Source organism: Heterodontus francisci, chromosome 17, assembly GCF_036365525.1.
Source record: "Heterodontus francisci isolate sHetFra1 chromosome 17, sHetFra1.hap1, whole genome shotgun sequence".
In the NCBI taxonomy this organism is placed as follows: domain Eukaryota; kingdom Metazoa; phylum Chordata; class Chondrichthyes; order Heterodontiformes; family Heterodontidae; genus Heterodontus; species Heterodontus francisci.
In genome coordinates this window covers 31,271,265-31,292,855 of record NC_090387.1, presented here as the reverse complement: position 1 = coordinate 31,292,855, position 21,591 = coordinate 31,271,265, and the positions used below count along the sequence as shown (strand labels likewise).

Below are 21,591 nucleotides of genomic sequence, written 5' to 3'. Positions count from 1 at the left end.
CTCAGTATTTCTCGACAGTACCTCGGCAGCACCACTACCTGGTGAACCAATGTGTGCTCTTTGTCTGCAGGTCTGTGAGGAGGTCTCCAATTCTTCATCACTTCATTATTTAAACTGTAGCACTCTGGAACTCCCTCTGCTTCAGTTTGGGCAGTCTGTGCTAACTTTTTTAATCTGCGGTCGGCTTGCTGAACCTCGACCAAGGAAGACCTGTTTAACCCATCCTTTGTGTCTTCTAACTTCCCAAAGAAGTTTCAGATAACCAGAAAGTAGGGTTATCTGTCTGCAGTCAGTTGAGCCTCTTCTGACAGAGCTTGTTTGCCCATGGACCGGGTCTCCACACAGACAGGAAAAATGCCAGGGACCTTTTCCTGCAACTGCTCTGCCTCCCTGACCTCTTTCGGTCTCTCTAAAACCACTGAGGAGGTTACCACCTTTGCCCCTGCCAGGTCATTACCCAGGAGCAGGTTCACCCCGTCCACAGGTAAACTAGGGACAATCCCCATGGTTACCGGTCCTGAAACAAGGTCACACTCTGGGGTACCCGATATAAAGGTATGGGCATATACCTTCTCCCGATACTGTTTACTAATACTTTAGCATTCAGTGCACTCTCTGGGGGAAAGGTTATGCTTTTACCCAGCAGAAGGTGGCCCCTGTACCCCTAAATATGACTATGGGTTTATTCGTCTGACGAGGGGAAAGGGGTTACTTTTCCCTGGACACACAATCCTGGTAACTCTTCGGGATTTTATGAAGTTGTGCATTCACGGGTATGCTTACTTGGTTTTACTACTGCAGTTAAAGCCATAGCTTGGTCTGCTGTGCTTTCCACAGGCCCTTTTTCCTGCACTGGTCTGGTGTACCCTGACTAAACCTATGGGTTTTCCCCATAACTTCGAGCAGTCAGCTCAAAGGTGACCTGCCTTCTTGTAATGGAAACATACAGGTTTTCAGGCGTCGCTCCTGTTCTCAGCACCTTCCTTTTTGTCCTGAGGAGGGCCCTCTGTGTTTCCATCTCTCCCTTCACGCCCATGGCTGTTCATCCTCCTATCACCCTCCCACCTTCTATCCTTTTCAGGTTTTTGGAGATGACAAGGGAAGGATTTCCCTTGGGGCAAGTGTATGAACAAGTGTATCATCAGCCAGGATTGCTGCCTGCCTGGCTCTTGGAATCTTTTGTTCCTCCATGTGGTTTTTTTATGGAAAGGGGAAGCGAGTTTTTGAACTCCTCGAGGAGGATCACCTGAGGTTTTCCTAGGTGGACTCTATCTTAAGTGCCTGTATCCATCAGTCAAAAGTGAGTTGCTTAACCCTTTTTAAACTCGATGTAAGTTGTTCCGGCTGCTTTTAGAGGGTTTGGAACTTTTGGCAGTACACCTCTGGTACTGGTTTGTATGCTCTCAGGATAGCATTTTTAGTTATCTCATAGTCTGGTGAACTCTCATCAGGCAACAGTGACTAAACCTCATGGGCTTTTCCTGTTAGTTTACTCTGCAATAACAGTATCCAGCTGTCGACTGGCCACTTCAATTGTTTTGCAAGCTTTTCAAAGGAGATGAAAAATGCTTCCACATCCCCCTCATTGAACTTTCACTGGGAGAACTGTAAGAGCTCAGCACTCAGTCCTGAGCTAAGGGTCATTCCCTCACTAGCGGTGCCTTCCGTGGGTGCATTGAGACATCCTCTTGTTAATTCGAGCTGCCTTACTCTAACTATTTCCGACTCTAAGCCTATCTTTTGTTCTTCAGTGTCAATTTTAAAATGGTTGGCCACAAGGAATGAAACCGGACGGACCACCTGGCATTGACCGAGGCACCGGAAACGACAATGGCAAACCCAGCCCTGTCGACCCTGCAAAGTCCTCATTACTAACATCTGGGGGCTTGTGCCAAAGTTGGCTAGAGCTGTCCCACAGACTAGTCAAGCAACAGCCTGACATTGTCTGTCGGGTATGATTCTGAGAGTATGACTATGTCCCAGACACTGCCATCACCTACCCCAGGTATGTCCTGTCCCACTGGCAGTGCAGAGCAAACGGAGGTGGCGGCACAGTGGTATACAGTAGGGAGGGAGTTGCCCTGGGAGTCCTCAACATCGACTCTCGACCCCATGACGTCTCATGGCATCAGATCAAACATGGACCAGGAAATCTGCTGATTACCACCTACCGCCCTCCCTCAGCCTATGAGTCAGTACTCTTCCATGTTGAATAGCACTTGGAGGAAGCACTGAGGGTGGCGAGGGCACAGAATGTACTCTGGGTGGGTGACTTCAATGTCCATCACCAAGAGTGGCTCGGTAGCCCCACTACTGACAGAGCTGGCCGAGTCCTAAAGGACATATCTGCTAGACTGGGTATGCGGCAGGTGGTGAGGGAACCAACAAGAGGGGAAAACATACTTGACCTCGTCCTCACCAATCTGCCTGCTGCAGATGCATCTGTCCATGTCAGTATTGGTAGGAGTGACCACTGTACAGTCGTTGTGGAGACGAAGTCCCGCCTTCACGTTGAGGATACCCTGCATCGTGTTGTGTGGCACTACCACCGTGCTAAATGGGATAGATTTCGAACAGATCTAGCATGTAAAATTGGGCATCCATGAGGCACTGTGGGCCATCAGCAGCAGCAGAATTGTACTCAACCACAATCTGTAACCTCATGGCCCGGCATATCCCCCACTCCACCATTATCATCAAGCCAGGAGATCAACCCTGGTTCAATGAAGAGTGCAGGAGGGCATGCCAGGAGCAGCACCAGGCATACCTCAAAATGAGGTGTCAACCTGGTGAAACTACAACACAGGACTACTTGCATGCTAAACTGCATAAGCAGCATGCGATAGACCGAGCTAAGCGATCCCATAACCAAAGGATCAGACCTAAGCTTTGCAGTCCTGCCACATCCAGCCGTGAATGGTGGTGGACAATTAAACAACTAACTGGAGGAGGTGGCTCCACAAATATCCCCATCCTCAATGATGGGGGAGCCCAGCACATCAGTGCGAAAGATAAGGCTGAAGCATTTGCAACAATCTTTAGCCAGAAGTGCCGAGTTGATGATCCATCTCGGCCTCCTCCTGAAGTCCCCAGCATCACAGATGCTAGACCTCAGCCAACTCGATTCACTCCGTGTGATTTCAAGAAATGACTAAAGGCACTGGATACTGCAAAGGCTATGGGCCCTGACAATATTCCGGCAATAGTACTGAAGACCTGTGCTCCAGAAGTAGCCGCAGCCCTCGCCAAGCTGTTCCAGTACAACTACAACACTGACATCTACCCTGCAATGTGGAAAATTGTGAAGGTATGTCCTGTACACAAAAAGCAGGACAAGTCCAACCTGGCCAATTACTGCCCCACCAGCCTACTCTCAATCATCAGTAAAGTGATGCAAGGTGTCATCAACAGTGCCATCAAGTGGCACTTGCTTAGCAATAACCTGCTCAATGACGCTCAGTTTGGGTTCCGCCAGGGCCACTCAGCTCCTGACCTCATTACAGCCTTGGTTCAAACATGGACAAAAGAGCTGAACTCAAGAGGTGAGGTGGGAGTGACTGCCCTTGACATCAAGGCAGCATTTGACCGAGTATGGCATCAAGGAGCCCTAGCAAAACTGAAGTCATTGGGAATCGGGGGGGGGAAAACCCTCTGCTGGCTGGAGTCATACCTAGTACAAAGGTTGTGGTTGTTGGAGGTCAATAATCTGAGCTCCAGGACATCACTGCAGGAGTTTCTCAGGGTAGTGTCCTATGCCCAACCATCTTCAGCTGCTTCATCAATGACCTTCCTTCAATCATAAGGTCAGAAGTGGGGATGTTCGCTGATTGCTCAATGTTCAGCACCATTCGTGACTCCTCAGATACTGGAGCAGTCCGTCTTGAAATGCAGCAAGACCTGGACAATATCCAGGCTTGAGCTGAGAAGTGGCAAGTAACATTCGTGCCACACAAGTGCCAGGCAATGACCATCTCCAACAAGAGAGAATCTAACCATCTCCCCTTGATATTCAATGGCATTACCATCGCTGAATCCCCCACTATCAACATCCTAGGGCCTACCATTGACCAGAAATTGAACTGGAGTAGCCATATAAATACCGTGGTTACAAGAGCATGTCAAAGGCTAGGAATCCTGCGGCGAGTAACTCCCCTCCTGACTCCCCAAAGCCTGTCCAGCATCAACAAGGCACGTGTCAGGAGTGTGATGGAATACTCTCCACTTGTCTGGATGGGTGTATCTCCAACAACACTCAAGAAGCTCAACACCATCCTGGACAAAGCAGTCCGCTTGATTGGCACCCCATCTGCAAACATTTACTCCCTCCACCACTGACGCACAGTGGCAGCAGTGTGTACCATCTACAAGATGCACTGCAGCAAAGCATCAAGGCTCCTTAGACAGCACCTTCCAAACCCACGACCTCTACCAACTAGAAGGACAAGTGCAGCAAATGCATGGGAACACCATCACCTGCAAGTTCCCCTCCAAGTCACGCACCATCCTGACTTGGAACTATATCGCCGTTCCTTCACTGTCGCTGGGTGAAAATCCTGGAACTCCCTTCCTAACAGCACTGTGGATGTACCTACCCCACGTGGACTACAGCAGTTCAAGATGGCATCTCACCACCACCTTCTCAAGGGCAATTAGGGATGGGCAATAAATACTGGCCTGGCCAGCGATGCCCACATCCCATGAATGAATAAAACGTTTTACGATTTCGATTTTGGACCGATATATATCTCCAAGAGCCTATCTGTGCTCCTTAACTCTTCAACAAATCGGGCTTTTCAACTGGCCCAAGATACTTCACTGTGTTCTCGGAAGGCCTCGAATGTGGACATTTTAGTGCTCTCGCACTGAAACCCACAAGAGAACCTTTATTGAAGTTTTTAAGTTATTGCTTGGGATCAATTTGCTTTCCCGCTTCCAATTTCCCATTTGTCTTTGGGTTTGATCCCAGACACAAGCCCCCAAATTTCTGTTATGGTCAGGTGCAGAGGGGTCGAAGGGCTTCTCTCTTTTTCCCCTCCTTGTTTGACCACAACAGGTTTAATTCTTCTTTAAAATGGATGTACTGGCCAATTCAGTTGATGTTTCATTAGTTACTTGCTATTGTACTTAAACCAAACTAATTAAAATAATAAACTAGGCGCCAACTTTCACACGCAAGCACACACTCGAGGTTCACATGTACAAATAGGTTACAGAGTGGGATTGATCGAGTTCAAGTCCATAGGAGAAAAAAGAGTATATACATTCTGTGGAATTTGGTGATTCGGCTGGCTTCTAGCTGATTTCAGTCGTTCTGAGGCTTTTAGTTTGGAGAGAGAGATGATGGATTTGATGGGTCTCTTGGAAACAGCGATGTGGATGATTTCCTCCATTGGGGTTTCTGATTGTAGCCAGAGTATGCAGAGGTTGTCCGTCAACAGGCAGGGTTTGTAGCTTGCAAGCTGGAATGGAGAGAGCGGGGGACCGCCACTTGGATCTACACGTGTCAGAGTCCAGATGCTCTGTACCTGCTGCAGAGAAACAACAACTTAAAACCACAGATGGGGGGGCTTGTCATTTGACAGTCACCCAGTGATTCAAGCATAGTGTTTAGCAGTGTATTTCGTCTTGCTAAAAAGATCAGGCAGTTCCCTTAAACTTCCTGGGTCTTGGTTCTTGTTGGGATGAGCAGACATTTTGTCTACCTCATAGACCTTGCAATGTAGGATTCAATGTTGCGAATTCGGTGGCTATCTTAAGCTGCTAGCAAAGTCATTTTTTAATCTGTTCCTTTTCAAATTTCTTTTAAAAATATATATAAATTCAGATTTCCAGTCAGTGGATTCAAGAAAATTATCATTCAACAAAGCACGCTGGCGTGACACCTTACTGCGCCGCAGATAGTAAAGATGGAAATTAATGAGCAGCTTTTCCTGGTAGCTGTAAGTTGCCCATGTTTCACAGCCATACAGCAAGGTGCTGAGAACACATCCCTTAAAAATAATCAGCTTGGTTCTAAGGGTCAGCTTGGTGTTATCCCATGTGCGTTTCGCAAGTTGGCCAAAAGTGGTAGCTGCTTTGCTTATGCATGTATAGAGCTCTGCATGTGTTTTTCATAGGTTTTATGCTATCAGGTATAATTAACCTCTGTAAACCTTTAATCATTAAGAATTTAAATGAGAGATTTGTGCAGAAAAAATTAGAACTTGAGTGAAATGCAGTTTAATGAGCTGTCATTTGGTGGTAGTGAAACTTCATGCCAGTAGAAACTGGGAGTTTTATTGTGGTTCCATTTGTTTCATTTAACATTCAGTATTTCACAGAAGTATATGAGCTGCCAGTTTTTTAAAAAGTAATCTGTCAATCTGAAGGTAGTTATGGTACAAGGGGAAGAGAGCAAGTTAAGTTTTTCTGCTTATTTGCTATTGTAGAACCGATGTACAAATTATGAAGTCATTCCTGAACCACATGTTACAGTAAAGTTTACAATTAGTGTCTCAATTTGGTTTGTTATTTCCATTGCAAATCATTTTCTCTTCAGATACTCCTCATTCTTGTACTTTCTCTGTAAGGCTCTGGATCTTTCTGTTACCAAATTATGTTCAACTTTTTTTTGACTCCAAAGTACTTTTTTTTTCTCTCCAATCCCTCCCTTCATGTTCCTTCACTGCTGACCTACCCTTTCCCAAATCTTGCAGGCTGATGCTGAACAATATTTTGCTACATCCAATGCGAAGATGCCCAATGTAGACACTAGGCTGTGGGTCACTTGGAATATGGTAGTTAAAATTTTTTATAAATATAAATTCAGATCTCCAGTCAGTGGATTCATTCAACAAAGCATGCTGGCGTGACACCTTACTGCACCGCAGATAGTGAAGATGGAAATTATTGAGCAATTTTTCCTGGTAGCTGTATGTTGCCCAAGTTTCACATCCATACATCAAGGTACTGAGAACACAGCTCTTTAAAAATCATCAACTTGGTCCTAAGGGCCAGCTTGGTGTTATCTTTTGCTTTAAAAGTGAGCACCGATCTCTCTTTTTAGCAGTCCTGTGTGATTGGGAAACAAAAAGGCTAGTAGAAATCTAGGTGCAGACTGGTGATTACCTTCGAATAATTGCTTAAAATTGTGTTGATTGTGATTTTTTCAAAAAGTCATGTGAATAGGGTGTCCCTCAACTGTCAGCAATTATTGAATGTAACTGCTCTTTTGCAATCAATGTAGCAAAATATAAGCATTAGGAATTGCAAACTAAGTTGCACATTTTCTTGGGATGGAATTACCTCTTGGGTTTTTGCTGTTTTAATTTTTTCAGTCTTACAAATTGACCAGTAATATTGTACAAACAAGAGCTAGCAGTTTAGTACAAAAATAAGTGTAAGATGGACACACATGGTATGATTGATTAGATTGGGGGACAGCCACTCGATGCCACCATGACTGGCGATACAGACTTAAACTATTCCATATTCACTGGTGTGGAATGGCTTAAGGGAGATTCATGAAAGAGTTTGGGAGGGTAAAGAGTAAAAGATTTTCATTGGCAAATGGTTAATCAGAGTATAAACTGAAGATCAGTACTAGAAGTGTGAAGTGAGCAGTTAGAGGAAATTTTTTCACAAGTATTGGAATGTGGAATACAGAATTGCAAGTAGCTATTGAAGCCAAGGCAATTGCATATTTAAGAATTGAGGTGAGCCTTCAAAGAAAATTAAAGTATGGAAAGAGCAGGGAAATTAAATTGAGGGTAGATAGCTTTGAGGAGCTGTTGCTGATGCAGAGACCGAATTGAGTGGTTTTCTCTTGTACTGAAATTTCTATGATTTTGTGAAATGAGAATCTCCAGTCAGCCTAAACATACAGTACGTGCTGTTCCCTCTGTATCCTCCAAACTCAAAAGTTCTTCATTCTGTTTGAAAATTTTAAATGCATGGAAGCCACCAGATCAAAGAATAATGAGAAAGACATTACGCTGAAATTGTTCAGTCTTTTATAATTTCTCTGGATGCTCCAACTTAACAGGAAGTTTGCCAATTGGGATTGAACTGTAGAATAGGAAGAGGTTCCTTCCTGTTGATCATAAACAATTGCTACACACTATACTAATCAGATTGGATTGTCTGCATGCATACCAATCTAGGCTTCAGCCATCCAAATTGATAAGATCGCAAGAAATCGGAGGAGGCCATTTGGCCCCTTGAGCCTGGCTGATCTGATTGTGGCGTTAACTCCACTTTCCTGCCTACACCAACAACCCTTGATTCTCTTGTAGATCAAAAATTTGTCTAACTCAGCCTTGAATATTTCAATGACCCAGCCTCCACTGCTGTCTTTGGGAAGAGAATTCCAAAGATTAATGCCTCTCAGAAGAAATTCCTCCTCATCTCCATCTTAAAAGGGAAACCCCTTATTTTGAAACTGTGTTCCCCTAGTTGTAGATTCCCCCACGAGGGGAAGCATCCTCTTAGTATCTACCCTGTCAATCCCCTCATAATCTTATATGCTTCAATACGATCACCTCTCATTCTTCTAAACTCCAATGAGTATAGGCTCATCCTGGCTCAACCTTTCCTCATCAGACAACCTCTTCATCCCATGAATCAACCTCGTGAACCTTCTCTGTGCTGCTTCCAATGCAAGCATATCTCACCTTAAGTAAGAAGATCAAAACTGTGCACAGTACTGTAGATGTGGTCTCACCAATGTCCTGTACAGTTGTAGCAGAACTTCCCTACTTTAATACTCCATCCCCCTTGCAATAAAAGCTAACATTTTATTTGCCTTCCTCCTTACTTGCTGTTGCTGAATGCTAACTTTTTGAGCTTCATGTACAAGGATACCCTGATCTGTCTGTACCGCAGCATTCTCCAATCTCTCTCCGTGTAAATAGTTTTCTGCTTTCCTATTCTTCTTGCCAAAGTGGACAACTCATGTTTTCCCACATTATACACCATCTGCCAGATTTTTGCCCACTCCTTAACCTATCAATATCTCTATCCAGGCACTTTGTGTCCTCCTCGCAACTTGTTTACCCATCTATCTTAGTATCGTCAGCAAATTTGGCTACAATATACACGGTCCTTTTATCCAATCATTAATATAGATTGTAAATAGTTGAGGCCTCAGCACTGATCCCTGTGGCATTACAGTTTGCCAACCTGTAAATGCCCCATTTATCCTGACTCTCGGGGCTGAATTTTACCTGAGATGGACTGGAATTTGCCACCAACGTAGGGGAGGAAGTCCCGCCTCAGTGAGCTGCCAGCCAATCAACGGGCCACTGGGAGCGGTGGCCATTGCTGGGACTGCAGCCCAGCTGACGCCATGGAGCCAGGAGTTAACATGATATGAGTTAATATGATAGAATTCTTCATCAAGGTGGAGAGTGACGTAGTTGATTCTGAGACTAGAGTCCTGAATCTTAGTAAAGGAAACTACGAAGGTATGAGGCGCGAGTTGGCTATGACGGATTGGGAAATGCTGCTTAAAGGAATGACGGTGGATAGGTGGGGATGTTTGTTAATTGCACAATGTTCAGCACCATTCGTGACTCCACAGATACTGAAGCAGTCCGTGTAGAAATGCAGCAAAACCTGGACAATATCCAGGCTTGGGCTGATATGTGGCAAGTAACATTTGCACCACACAAGTGCCAAGCAATGACCATCTCCAACAAGAGAGAATCTAACCATCTCCCCTTGACATTCAACGCCATTACCATCGCTGGATCCCCCACTATTAACATCCTAGGGGCTACCATTGACCAGAAACTGAACTGGAGTAGCCATATAAATACCATGGCGATAAGAGCAGGTCAGAGGCTATGAACCCTGAGGCGAGTAACTCACCTCCTGCCTCCCCAAAGCCTGTCACCATCTACAAGGCACAAGTCAGGAGTGTGATGGAATACTCTCCACTTGCCTGGATGGGTGCAGCTCCAACAACATTTAGGAAGCTCGACACCATCCTTTTTGTTCTTTGTTCATCCAGGACAAAGCAGCCTGCTTGATTGGCACACCATCTACAAACATTCCCTCCCTCCACCACCGACGCACAGTGGCAGCAGTGTGTACCATCTACAAGATGCACTGCAGCAATGCACCAAGGCTCCTTAGACAGCACCTTCCAAACCCTCGACCTCTACCAACAAGAAGGACAAGGGCAGCAAATACATGGGAACACCACCACCACCTGCAAGTTCCCCTCCAAGTCACACACCATCCTGATTTGGAACTATATCGCCATTCCTTCACTGTCGCTGGGTCAAAATCCTGGAACTCCCTTCCTAACAGCACTGTGGGTGTACCTACCCCAAATGGACTGCAGTGGTTCAAGAAGGCAGCTCACCACCACCTTCTCGAGGGCAATTAGGGATGGGCAATAAATGCTGGCCTGGCCAGTGACGCCCACATCCCATGAATGAATAAAAAAAAAAGGCAAACATTTGAAGAGTGCATGGATGAACTGCAACAATTGCTTATCCCTGTCTGGCGCAAAAGTAAAATGGGAAAGGTAGCCAAACCATGGCTTACAAGGGAAATTAGAAATAGCATTAGATCCAAGGAAGAGGCATATAAATTTGCCAGAAAAAAACAACAGACCTGAGGATTGGGAGCAGTTTAGAATTCAGCAAAGGAGGACCAAGGGATTGATTAAGAAGGGGAAAATAGAGTACGAGAGCAAACTTGCGGGGAACATATAAACCGACTGAAAAAGTTTCTATAGGTATGTGTTGAGAAAAGATTGGTGAAGATTGGTATAGGTCCCTTAGTCAGAAACAGAGGACTTTATTATGGGGAACAAAGAAATGGCTGACCAACTAAATGCATACTTTGGTTCTGTCTTCACAAAGGACACAAGTATCATACCAGAAATGTTGGGGAACACAGGGCTTAGTGAGAGAGAGGAACTGAAGGAAATCAGTGTTAGTAGAGAAACGGTGTTGGGGAAATTAATGGGATTGAAGGCCGATAAATCCCCAGGGCCGGATGGCATGCATCCCAGAGTACTTAAGGAAGCGGCCCTAGATATAGTGGATGCGTTGGTGGTCATCTTCCAAGATTCTATAGACTCTGGAACAGTTCCTACAGATTGGAGGGTAGCTAATGTAACCCCACTATTTAAAAAAGGGAGGTAGAGAGAAAGCAGGGAATTATAGAGCAGTCAGCCTGACGTCGGTAGTGGGGAAAGTTCGAGAGTCCGTTATCAAAGATTTTATAGCGGAGCACTTGGAGAACAGTGGTAGAATCGGGCAGAGTCAGCATGGATTCACAAAAGGGAAATCATGCTTGACAAATCTACTAGAATTCTTCGAGGATGTAACTAGTAGAGTTGATGACGGGGAGCCAGTGGATGTGGTTTATTTGGACTTTCAGAAGGCTTTCGACAAAGTCCCACATAAGAGATTAGCATGTAAAATTAAAGCGCATGGGATTGGGGGTAGTGTATTGCGATGGATAGAAAATTGGTTGGCAGACAGGAAACAAAGAGTAGGGATAAATGGGTCTTTTTCTGAATGGCAGGCAGTGACTAGCCTGGTACTGCAGGGATCAGTACTAGGACCCCAGCTATTCACAATATACATTAATGATTTATTTATTTATTTAGAGATACAGCACTGAAACAGGCCCTTTGGCCCACAGAGTCTGTGCCGACCAACAACCACCCATTTATACTAACCCTACAGTAATCCCATATTTCCTACCACCTACCTACACTCAGGGCAATTTACAACAGCCAATTTACCTATCAACCTGCAAGTCTTTGGCTGTGGGAGGAAACCAGAGCACCCGGTGAAAACCCACGTGGTCACAGGGAGAACTTGCAAACTCTGCACAGGCAGTACCCAGAATCGAGCCCTGGTCCCTGGAGCTGTGAGACTGCGGTGCTAACCACTGCACCACTGTGCCGCCTGGAACTAAATGTGATCTCTCCAAATTTGCAGACGACACAAAACTGGTTGGGAGGGTGAGTTGTGTGGAGGATGCAGAGAGGCTTCAGGGTGATTTGGACAAGTTGAGTGAATGGGCTAATGCATGGCAGATGAAGTATAATGTGGATAAATATGAGGTTATCCACTTTGGGAGCAAAAACAGGAAGGCAGATTGTTATCTGAACGGCTATAAACTGAGAGAGGGGAATATACAGTGAGACCTGCATGTTCTCGTACACCAGTTACTGAAGGTAAGCATGCAGGTGCAACAGGTGGTAAAAAAGGCAAATGGTATGTTGGCTGTCATAGTGAGAGGATTTGAGTACAGGAGCAGGGATCTTATACAGGGCCTTGGTGAGGCCACACCTGGAATATTGTGTGCCGTTTTGGTCTCCTTATCTGAGGAAGGATGTTCTTGTTAAAGAGGGAGTGCAGCGAAGGTTTACCAGACTGATTCCTGGGATGACTGACATTTGAGGAGAGATTGAGTCAGTTAGGATTATATTTGCTGGAGTTCAGAAGAGTGAGGGGGGATCTCATAGAGACCTATAAAATTCTAACAGGATTTGACAGGGTAGATGCAGGAAGGATGTTCCCGATGGTGGGGGAGTCCAGAACCAGGGGTCATAGTCTAAGGTTACAGGGTAAACCGTTCAGGACTGAGATGAGGAGAAATTTCTTCACCCAAAGAGCGGTGAGCCTTTGGAATTTGCTACCACAAAAAGCAGTTGAGGCCAAAACATTGTATGTTTTCAAGAAGGAGTTAGATATAGTTCTTGGGTCTAATGGGATCAAAAGGTATGGGGCGAAAGCGGGAACAGGTTACTGAGTTGGATGATCAGCCATGATCATAATGAATGGCGGAGCAGGCTCAAAGGGCCGAATGGCCTACTCCTATTTTCTATGTTTATATGTCTATGTTTCTATGGCAAGTTGGGCATGCCTCACCAGAGGAATCGGTCATTCCCTGGTGAGGCTGGAGTGGTCATTTGTGGGGAGGGGGGTGGGTTGGGAGGTGGGGACGGCCCTCAATCGGGCACACTGTGCAAGACTGCCATGGCCTCCCCCCCGGCGCGCGGAAAGGCCAGCAGCTTAAGGGCCTTGATTGGACTCGGGCGGGCGGTTTCCCCCCACTGCCTGACCGCCATAAAGTTGACCAGAGGCCGGGGCGGGTAGGCCTCCCGCTCAATTTTACGCAGCCCCCACACCAGCATTCGACCTGCTGGGGTAGCGTAAAATTCAGCCCTCTGTTCCTGTTGCTTAGCCAATCCTCTATCCATGCTAATAAATTAGCCCCACCACCATGTAGTTACCTTTTTATGTGGATCCTTTTGGAAATCTAGATACATTAGACCTAGTGGTTCCCCTTTATCCACCCTGCTTGTTATATCCTCAAAGGACTTTAAACTTGTCAAACATAATTTCTCTTTCATAAAGCCATTTTGATTCTTCCTGACTGCATTATGATTTTCTAAATGTCCTGCTACTACTTCCTCAATAATGGATTCTAGCATTTTCTCTGACGGGCCAATCCTGCTTTGTTTCCACCCTCTCGCGTAGAGATGTTACATTTGTGTTTTTCCAGAATTCATGTTGCTTGTCTTTCTAAGTTTTCTTGAGTAATAAACAGGAAGGAAAACCCAATGCAAGGCAAGAAATTGGTAAGAGAAGTTGAACTTAGCACAAACAAACAATACACGAGTATAGCAGCATACTACTTTCCGAACATTTGATGGAAATATTGATGTTGCATGGCTTCCTGAGGCACTGAATTGAACGGAAGTAAATCCCAGTAACAGGATTGTGACACATAACTAAATTAATGCACTGATTTTTATTTAATATTCTGATTTCAATTTGACGACTATATGCTTGAGTTTCCAAGTGCAAGTATTGTTTTGATGAATCACTTACTGAGCGTCTATTTATCTAGTTTGGCCAATTTTACAAACTGGACCTCTTAATGAAGCATTGCAAGATCTAAAGTAGCACTGAACATGGAATAAACTGGCTGCAGAGGGCAGTAGTTTTGATGAGTTCCAGCATTGGCTTATGATCTCTCTGCAGCATTTCTTCATTCCCATAAAAGTAGTTTGCGGTGAGCAGATCTGTGTTTTAAAACTAATAACACTAATAATCTAGTTAATACCCCAAAAGAAATAGTAAAAAAAAGTTTACACAAAGTCACCACTCATTGGCTCTGCCTGCACTGGTGCCATCTATTGACGTAATTCTAGTTAGAAATGAGACAGACTTGTTTCTTTTGGCACTGTATTGTTGCAGTTATAGATCAAACTGCAGAACCTTGTTATGAGTCATAATGTGATCAACTGGGAAAAAATATATCCGTTTTTAATGGGGCAAAAACCTTTTTTAATGTAGTACAAGCCAGAAGTTGTTTCCTAAAAGGATAATTTTATAATGTTATTAGTTTATTTATATTGTATTTTCATTTTAAGATCCTGTAAACCCAAGACTTGAAAAATTCAAAATTCATTCTCCCAATAGTTAGCATGTTAAGTTGGCAAGTAACACAGCTTTGCATACTGACCAAGGTAAGTTCTGATCTGTGCTGTTAGCATATGTCATTCAGCAGTGTTCCCATTCCCCATTTCTATCTAGTGTGTGTGTGTGGCTGTCTTGTGGTTAGGATCAAAATCAGCTGTGATCTAGTATTTCAGCTGCATTTGGTGTCTAGGTTTCTACCTTTAGAATATCACTTGGGTGACCTGCTGAGTGTCACTACTCCTGGAACTGTACAGCATCAAAAACTCCCAAGTCTTCAGGGGTGGAGTTGGGGTGAGGGGAGAGGAAATAAAACATGAACTCCAAGTGGTGGTCATATTTGTCAAGAAAATACTGCTCCAGTTGAGGTTAGTTAATTTAATACTTCAAGATCTTTTAGCCTGTATAGTTTAGTACTACACCATGTTGTGCTCTTAGCCACTAATGCAGCTATTTTGTCTTTGGCTGTATTCTGTGGAGCCTTTGTGGTTACATATCCAATGGTTGGGGCCTCAGGTTGGACACTTACACCAAGTAAGGGAGGAAATGATAAATGTTGAAAACCAGAAATATATTGGTTCCTATGGTGACATGGATCTGTTATGTTGGTGTTCTTTGTTGTGATATCTAACTCAGTCAATCCTGATATAAAATACCTTTAATGAACATTTTGTGCAAAATTTTAATTAAAAAAAGTACAATTACTCATGTTATCAAAGTAACACTTAATACCATAGAACACATTTAACGTAGAAAAGTTCCCAAGGTGCTTCACGAAGCTGTGGTGAGACAGAAATAGAGGGTGACTAAAAGCTTGGTGAAAGAGGTGGGTTTTAAACAAGATCTTAAAGGGATGTGGAGAGGCAGAGGAATTTAGGGAGGGAATTCCAGAGCATGGAACCAGACAGCTAAAGGCATAGTGGGGCAAAAGGAGGAGAGATGTACAAGAGGCTGGAATCAGGAATGGTTTAGGAGGCTGTAGAGATAAGGAAGGGTGAGGTTATGAAGTGAGCTAAATGAGTGGATGAGAATTTGAAATTTAAAGGATCAGAGGGGGTGATAGTTGAACAAGATGTGGTGTGGGATGGTATACAGGCAGCAGAGTTTTGGATGTACCAAAGTTTATGGAGAGTGAAGAATAGGAGGCGTGCCAGGAGAGCAGAAGTAATAGTCACTTCTGGAAGTGACAGGGCAGAGTTGAGAGTTTCAGCAGCACGTAAGTTGTGGTAGTGGAAGAGAAGGATCTAGAAGTGGAAGTAAATGGTCTTTCTAATGGAGAGTAAAGCTCAGTGCAGATTCAAATAGAGCTCCAAGTTTGCAAACTGTGTGGATCAACCTGAGATGTTAGCCAGGTGGGTGATGGAGTTTGCAGCTAGGGTTTGGAGTTGCCAGTGACATGGCTGCTATTCAATGCAGTGCACCGTTGCATTGAAGTAAAACTAATCCATAACTACCCCTTTTTCCCCCAGGTAGAATTGATTTTTTCTTTGCTGTAAGTGGCTTAAAGCAAACAGGGTACTGTGGAGTTGGGTGCTGGCTTTTTGCCACTGGGGTATAGGTTGGAATCGAGCCAAACCATTGGTATAAATTCTGATCATTTCACCGACTGTAAGGGTGCCAATATGTGAAGTAAGTGTGGTGGCTCTCAATCCAGCTTAAGAGTCGATATAGACCCACTGTCAGGCAAAACCCCACCTGCAAAGATTGAGGCACACATTATTTTGCCACATGAACATTGAAACTTAAAATTGCAAGTCCCTGACTGGAAAGACATTTGCATATTAATAGACTGTGTTGGGACAATGGGGACCCAGTTGTTGCTTCCCCAGTACACAAAAGTCACATGGCTGTTGCAGAGGTTTGGACTGAGTTTCAAATTGGAGAAAACAGTGTTTGAAATCAGAAAGCCGTGTGCTTCCAGTTGGAACAAAACCTCTTCTCCAGTCCTGCCTGCCTCCATCTCTTTCCTACGGAACTAAATCTTGTGAAAACGCGTGAACCTCAGAGAAAAGTCTCCTACGTGAACAAGGTTTAAGAAGAACACTGGGCCCTGACGAACAGCAAGACTACCTACAATCAAGTGAGCTCGAAGCACAGTAAACAAGAAACTCTTCTGATATTGCCTCAACCCCCTCTCTACTATATTTTCTTCTCTTTTCTGTCCCTATTTGCATGTGTATATCGCATGGGCACGTCATATATCTGTAGGTGTCAACCGTATTAGAGTTTAAGTCTTAAGTTCAAAAAATCTCACTTTTCTCCTTTAAACCTGAGAAAACCTGTGTAAATTGGTTTCTTTGTCTTATAATTGGAAAACCGTAAACAAGGATTCACAAAGGGGAAGCTCAAAACATGGTGTGTTTAAAATTAAACCCTGTTACAATAAGACCAGATAAAGACAGCAGAAGACCCCTCGACACCTTTTGCAACTGGTTGTAACATCCATAGCATAAAAACGCTGTTCCTTAAATACTAATTGGCACTAAACTGGAATCTTAAGTAGATACTGCAGGATGACTTGTGTCAGAATTGGAAAGATGCCACACTGGTGCAGGTATTGCTACTCAAGATTGAGCAGTACAGAGGGAGACTTAAAAACTACAGAATCTTGAGCGCTTGATGGCACCGACTACCTGAAATTTAAAGCTTGTTCCTCAGCGTTAACATTCCTCCTATGGTTCAGAGTTCATTTGTTAAAAAAAAAGTTTTGACGTTATTCAGCCTGGTGGTTTGAAGGATCGAGTTAGTGTCGAGCCGCATAATTATTAACCTTGATTGTTCTTGACGTTAACTCCTCCAAGTTTATTACCTCTGACATCAATTACAAACAAAAACTTAATGACTATTTCTTCCAACAGTTCTGTTTTAAAGCTAGGCAACGAATAGTTGCATTCACTATTGCTGCGATTCACTTGAGAAAACTCTTTTTCCCCCCCCCCCCCCCCCCCCAATCTTTTATGTCTCATTAATATTTATGCAAATTCAGTACAAATTTTTGAAATAGAAGTAGTAAGAATCGTAAGTGGAGGAATATTATTTCCATTGACCTCCAAAACATTAGCTCTATAAAATAACAACTGGCATTTATATATTTTTAATATAGTCCTGCCACATCCAGCTGTGAATGGTGGTGGACAATTAAACAACTAACTGGAGCAGGTGGCTCCACAAATATCCCCATCCTCAAAGATGTGGGAGCCCAGCACATCAGTGCGAAAGATAAGGCTGAAGCATTTGCAACAATCTTAGGCCAGAAGTGCCGAGTGGATGATCCATCTTGGCCTCCTCCTGAAGTCCTCAGCATCACATTTGTCAGACTTCAGCCAATTCGATTCACTCTGCATGATATCACAAAACGACTGAAGGCACTGGATACTGCAAAGGCTATGGGCTCTGACAATATTCCAGCAATAGTACTGAAGACCTGTGCTCCAGAACTTGCTGCACCCCTAGCCAAGCTGTTCCAGTACAGTTGCAAGACTGGCATCTACCCAGCAATGTGGAAAATTGCCCAGGTATGTCCTGTACACAAAAAGCAGGACAAGTCCAACCCGGCCAATTACCGCCCCATCAGTCTACTCTCAATCATCAGTAACGTGGTGGAGGGTGTCATCAACAGTGCTATCAAGTGGCACTTTCTTAGCAATAACCTGCTCAGTGGCACTCAGTTTGGGTTCCGCCAGGGCAACTCAGCTCCTGACCTCATTACAGCCTTGGTTCAAACATGGACAAAAGAGCTGAACTCAAGAGGTGAGGTGGGAGTGACTGCTCTTGACAACAAGGCAGCATTTGACCAAGTATGACATCAAGGAGCCCTAGCAAAACTGAAGAAAATGGGAATTGGGGAAAGCTCTCCGCTGTTTGGAGTCATACCTAGCGCAGAGGAAGATGGTTGTGGTTGTTGGAGGTCAATCATCTCAGCTCCAGGACATCACTGCAGGAGTTCCTTGGTATTGTCCTATGCCCAACCATCTTCAGCTGCTTAATCAATGACCTTCCTTCAATCATAAGGTTAGAAGTGGAGATGTTCGCTGATTGCACAATGTTCAGCACCATTTGTGACTCCTCAGATACTGGAGCAGTCTGTGTAGAAATGCAGCAAGACCTGGACAATATCCAGGCTTGGGCTGATATGTGGCAAGTAACATTTGCACTACACAAGTGCCAGGCCATGACCATCTCCAACAAGAGAGAGTCTAACCATCTCCCTGTGACATTCAATGGCATTACAATTGCTGAATCCCCCACTATCAACATCCTGGGGGGGTTACCATTGACCAGAAACTGAACTGGACAAAGCAGCCCACTTGATTGGCACCCCATTCACAAACATTCGCTCCCTCTATCACCGACGCACAGTGGCAGCAGTGTGTACCATCTACAAGATGCACTGCAGCCATGCACCAAGGCTCTTTAGACAGCACCTTCCAAAGCCACGACCTCTACCAACTAGAAGGACAATGGCAGAAAATGCATGGGAACACCACCACCTGCAAGTTCCCCTCCAACCATCCTGACTTGGAACTATATCGCCGTTCCTTCACTGTCACTGGGTCCAAATCCTGGAACTCCCTTCCGAACAGCACTTTGGGTGTACCTACCTCATATGGACTGCAGCGGTTCAAGAAGGCAGCTCACCGCCACCATCTCAAGGGCAATTAGGGATGGGGGTACAATGCTGGTCTAGCCAGCAACGCCCACATCCCATGAAAGGAAAAGAAACCTCCCAAAACACTTCCAGGAGGTTATCAAACAACATTTGACACTGAACCACATGAGATATTAGGACGGGGGATCTGAAGTTTGGTCAAAGTAGCTTTTAAAGAGCATCGTAAAGCAGAAGAGAAGCGGAGAGATTTAGGGAAGGCATTCAGAGCTTTCGGGCCTAGGCAGCTGAAGGCATAGGTGATAGGAAGGGGTGAGGCTATGGAAAAAATCGAAAACCTAGATGAGAATTTTAACATTAGGTGTTCCCTGACCAGGGGCCAATGTAGGCCAGTGAGCGCAGGAGTGATGGGTGGCTAGGATTTGATGTGAGTTTGGATAGAGGCAGTAGAGTTGGATGATCTCAGGTTTGTATAGGGTGGTAGATGGTAGGATGGCTAATAGAGGATTAGAATAGTCAAGTCTAGAGGTAAGCGAGGTGTGGACGAGGGTTTCCGCAGCAGATGAGCTGGGCAATGTTAGAGGTGAAAATAGACGGGCTTAGTAATGGCACTGATTTGTGGTCTGAAGTTCATCTGATACCTTGATTGCAAATAGTCTGATTCAACTTCAAATGGCCAGGGAGAGAGATGGAGTCAGTGGTTGGGAAACAATTCATGGCAGGTATCAAAGACAATGGCTTTGGTCTACCCAATATATAATTGGAGGAAATTTCTGCTCGTCCAGTACTGAATGTCAGACAAACAGACTGTGGAGGGGTCAAGAGAGGTGATGGTGTGGTAAAACTGAGTGTCGTCATATGGAACGTGACGTTCTCAGATGATGCTGCAGGGGAACGTGTAGATGAGAAACAGGAGGGTACCAAGGATTCTTGGGGGAATTCCAGATGTAACTGCTGGAGCAAGAAGTGAAGCAATTGCAGGTGATTCTTTGGCGGACTGAATAGGTAAAAATGAAACCAGGTGAAGTGTTAGCCCAATTTAAATACCTGATTTGAATATTCTGAAGATTTTAAATGGAAATGAAAAGTAATCACAAATGCCTGGCAGCTATTTGAATCCATTTCAGCATGTGAAGTTGCTTGGAGCACTGCTTACCTCAAATCAAAATCGGGTAGTGAAGACTAAGAGTGTTGTGGTTATTCCGGGTATCCATAATCTGAAATCAATGCAGCACCAAAGACGCAAAGCATTTTAACTGGGCTGCACAACCGGCATTGTTTTTTTTTAACTTAGTTCTGAAGGGAATTTTTTTATAAATGCAACACTAGGTGTTGCTGTTGCTATCAAAAACAATTGGAAATCTTCATTCCAGGGATGAAAGCCAATGATCCATTTTCTTTGGGCTTTAGAACATCAGTATTTTGCAAAAGATGCATTGTTCTGTTTCTATAATAAATTTTGATAATGAAGAGTCTTGGAACGATTTGTTTCAACAATTAGAAACTGAAAGTTTGCTTGTAATCAGATCTTTGTTAAAATGAGCATGTGCCTTTTTTATAAAAACATTTTCACCTCTCTTCTGTTTTTCCAAGAGCTTATTTGGTTTGGCATGCAATGGGCTTGCAGTTGTTAAACCCTAGACAGTGAAACTGTTGCAAGTGGAATTGGTTGTAGTCAGAATATATTTTTAAATGCTGATCTCATGTTGAGCTATTAGCCTTGTTTGTGTAATGTCTGTGCACCAATGTACTGTTCCATTTTATACTTTACTCAGTTTTGCATGCTACTGAGGATGAAAAAGGGACTTCAGTGTGGTGGAGCAGATGCCAATTTGTTTGAAGGTGCTTCTCTTAATTTTTGTGTCTTGCATTGTCTGCAGCTGAGACAAAGTGGATAGCTTGCTGTGAGGTCTGCAGTTGTGCTGGAAGTTAGCTATGGCTGGTATGTGGAAATAGTCGACGGACTGTTGTCCTTCCTCTGCCAACTCGCTGTCATGTCTGCGCTCTGAGCCTCGCCATGGTGGCATTCTCCTAGTTCAATATGATGTGAAAAATGTACAATGTATAAAAAGAAATTGCAATTTTAAGTAACATTATCAGGTAGCCTCCATTTAATTGCCTGAGTGAGATAATGACATTTTTTTATTCATTCACAGGATGTGGGAGTTGCTGGCAAGGCCAGCATTTATTGCCCATTCCTAATTGCCCTTAACTGAGTGACTTGCGAGGCCTTTTCAGAGGGCAGTTAAGAATCAGCCACATGTAGGCCAGATTGGGTAAGGACAGCAAATTTGGTTCCCTAAAGGACATTAGTGAACCAGGTGGGTTTTTACAACAATCTGGAAGTTAAATGGTCAGTATTACTGATGCTAGCTTTTTATTCCAGATTTATTTATTGACTAAATTTAAAATCCCTAGCTGCCATGCTTGGATTTGAACTCGTGCCTCTGGATTACTAGTGCAATAACATAAACCATATGCTACCAATCCCTGAGTGAGGAGTCTTGGCTGTGAACTAATATCCTGCCACTTCATAATGTAATGCAT

The 21,591-nt window shown here is 44.1% G+C and overlaps 1 protein-coding gene across 4 annotated transcripts in view; it reads left to right on the top strand.

Moving 5' to 3' along the window:
* wwp2 (WW domain containing E3 ubiquitin protein ligase 2) overlaps positions 1-21,591 on the top strand; it is a 277,512-nt gene that overhangs the window by 57,174 nt on the left and 198,747 nt on the right. The gene's annotated exons all lie outside the window — the stretch shown is intronic.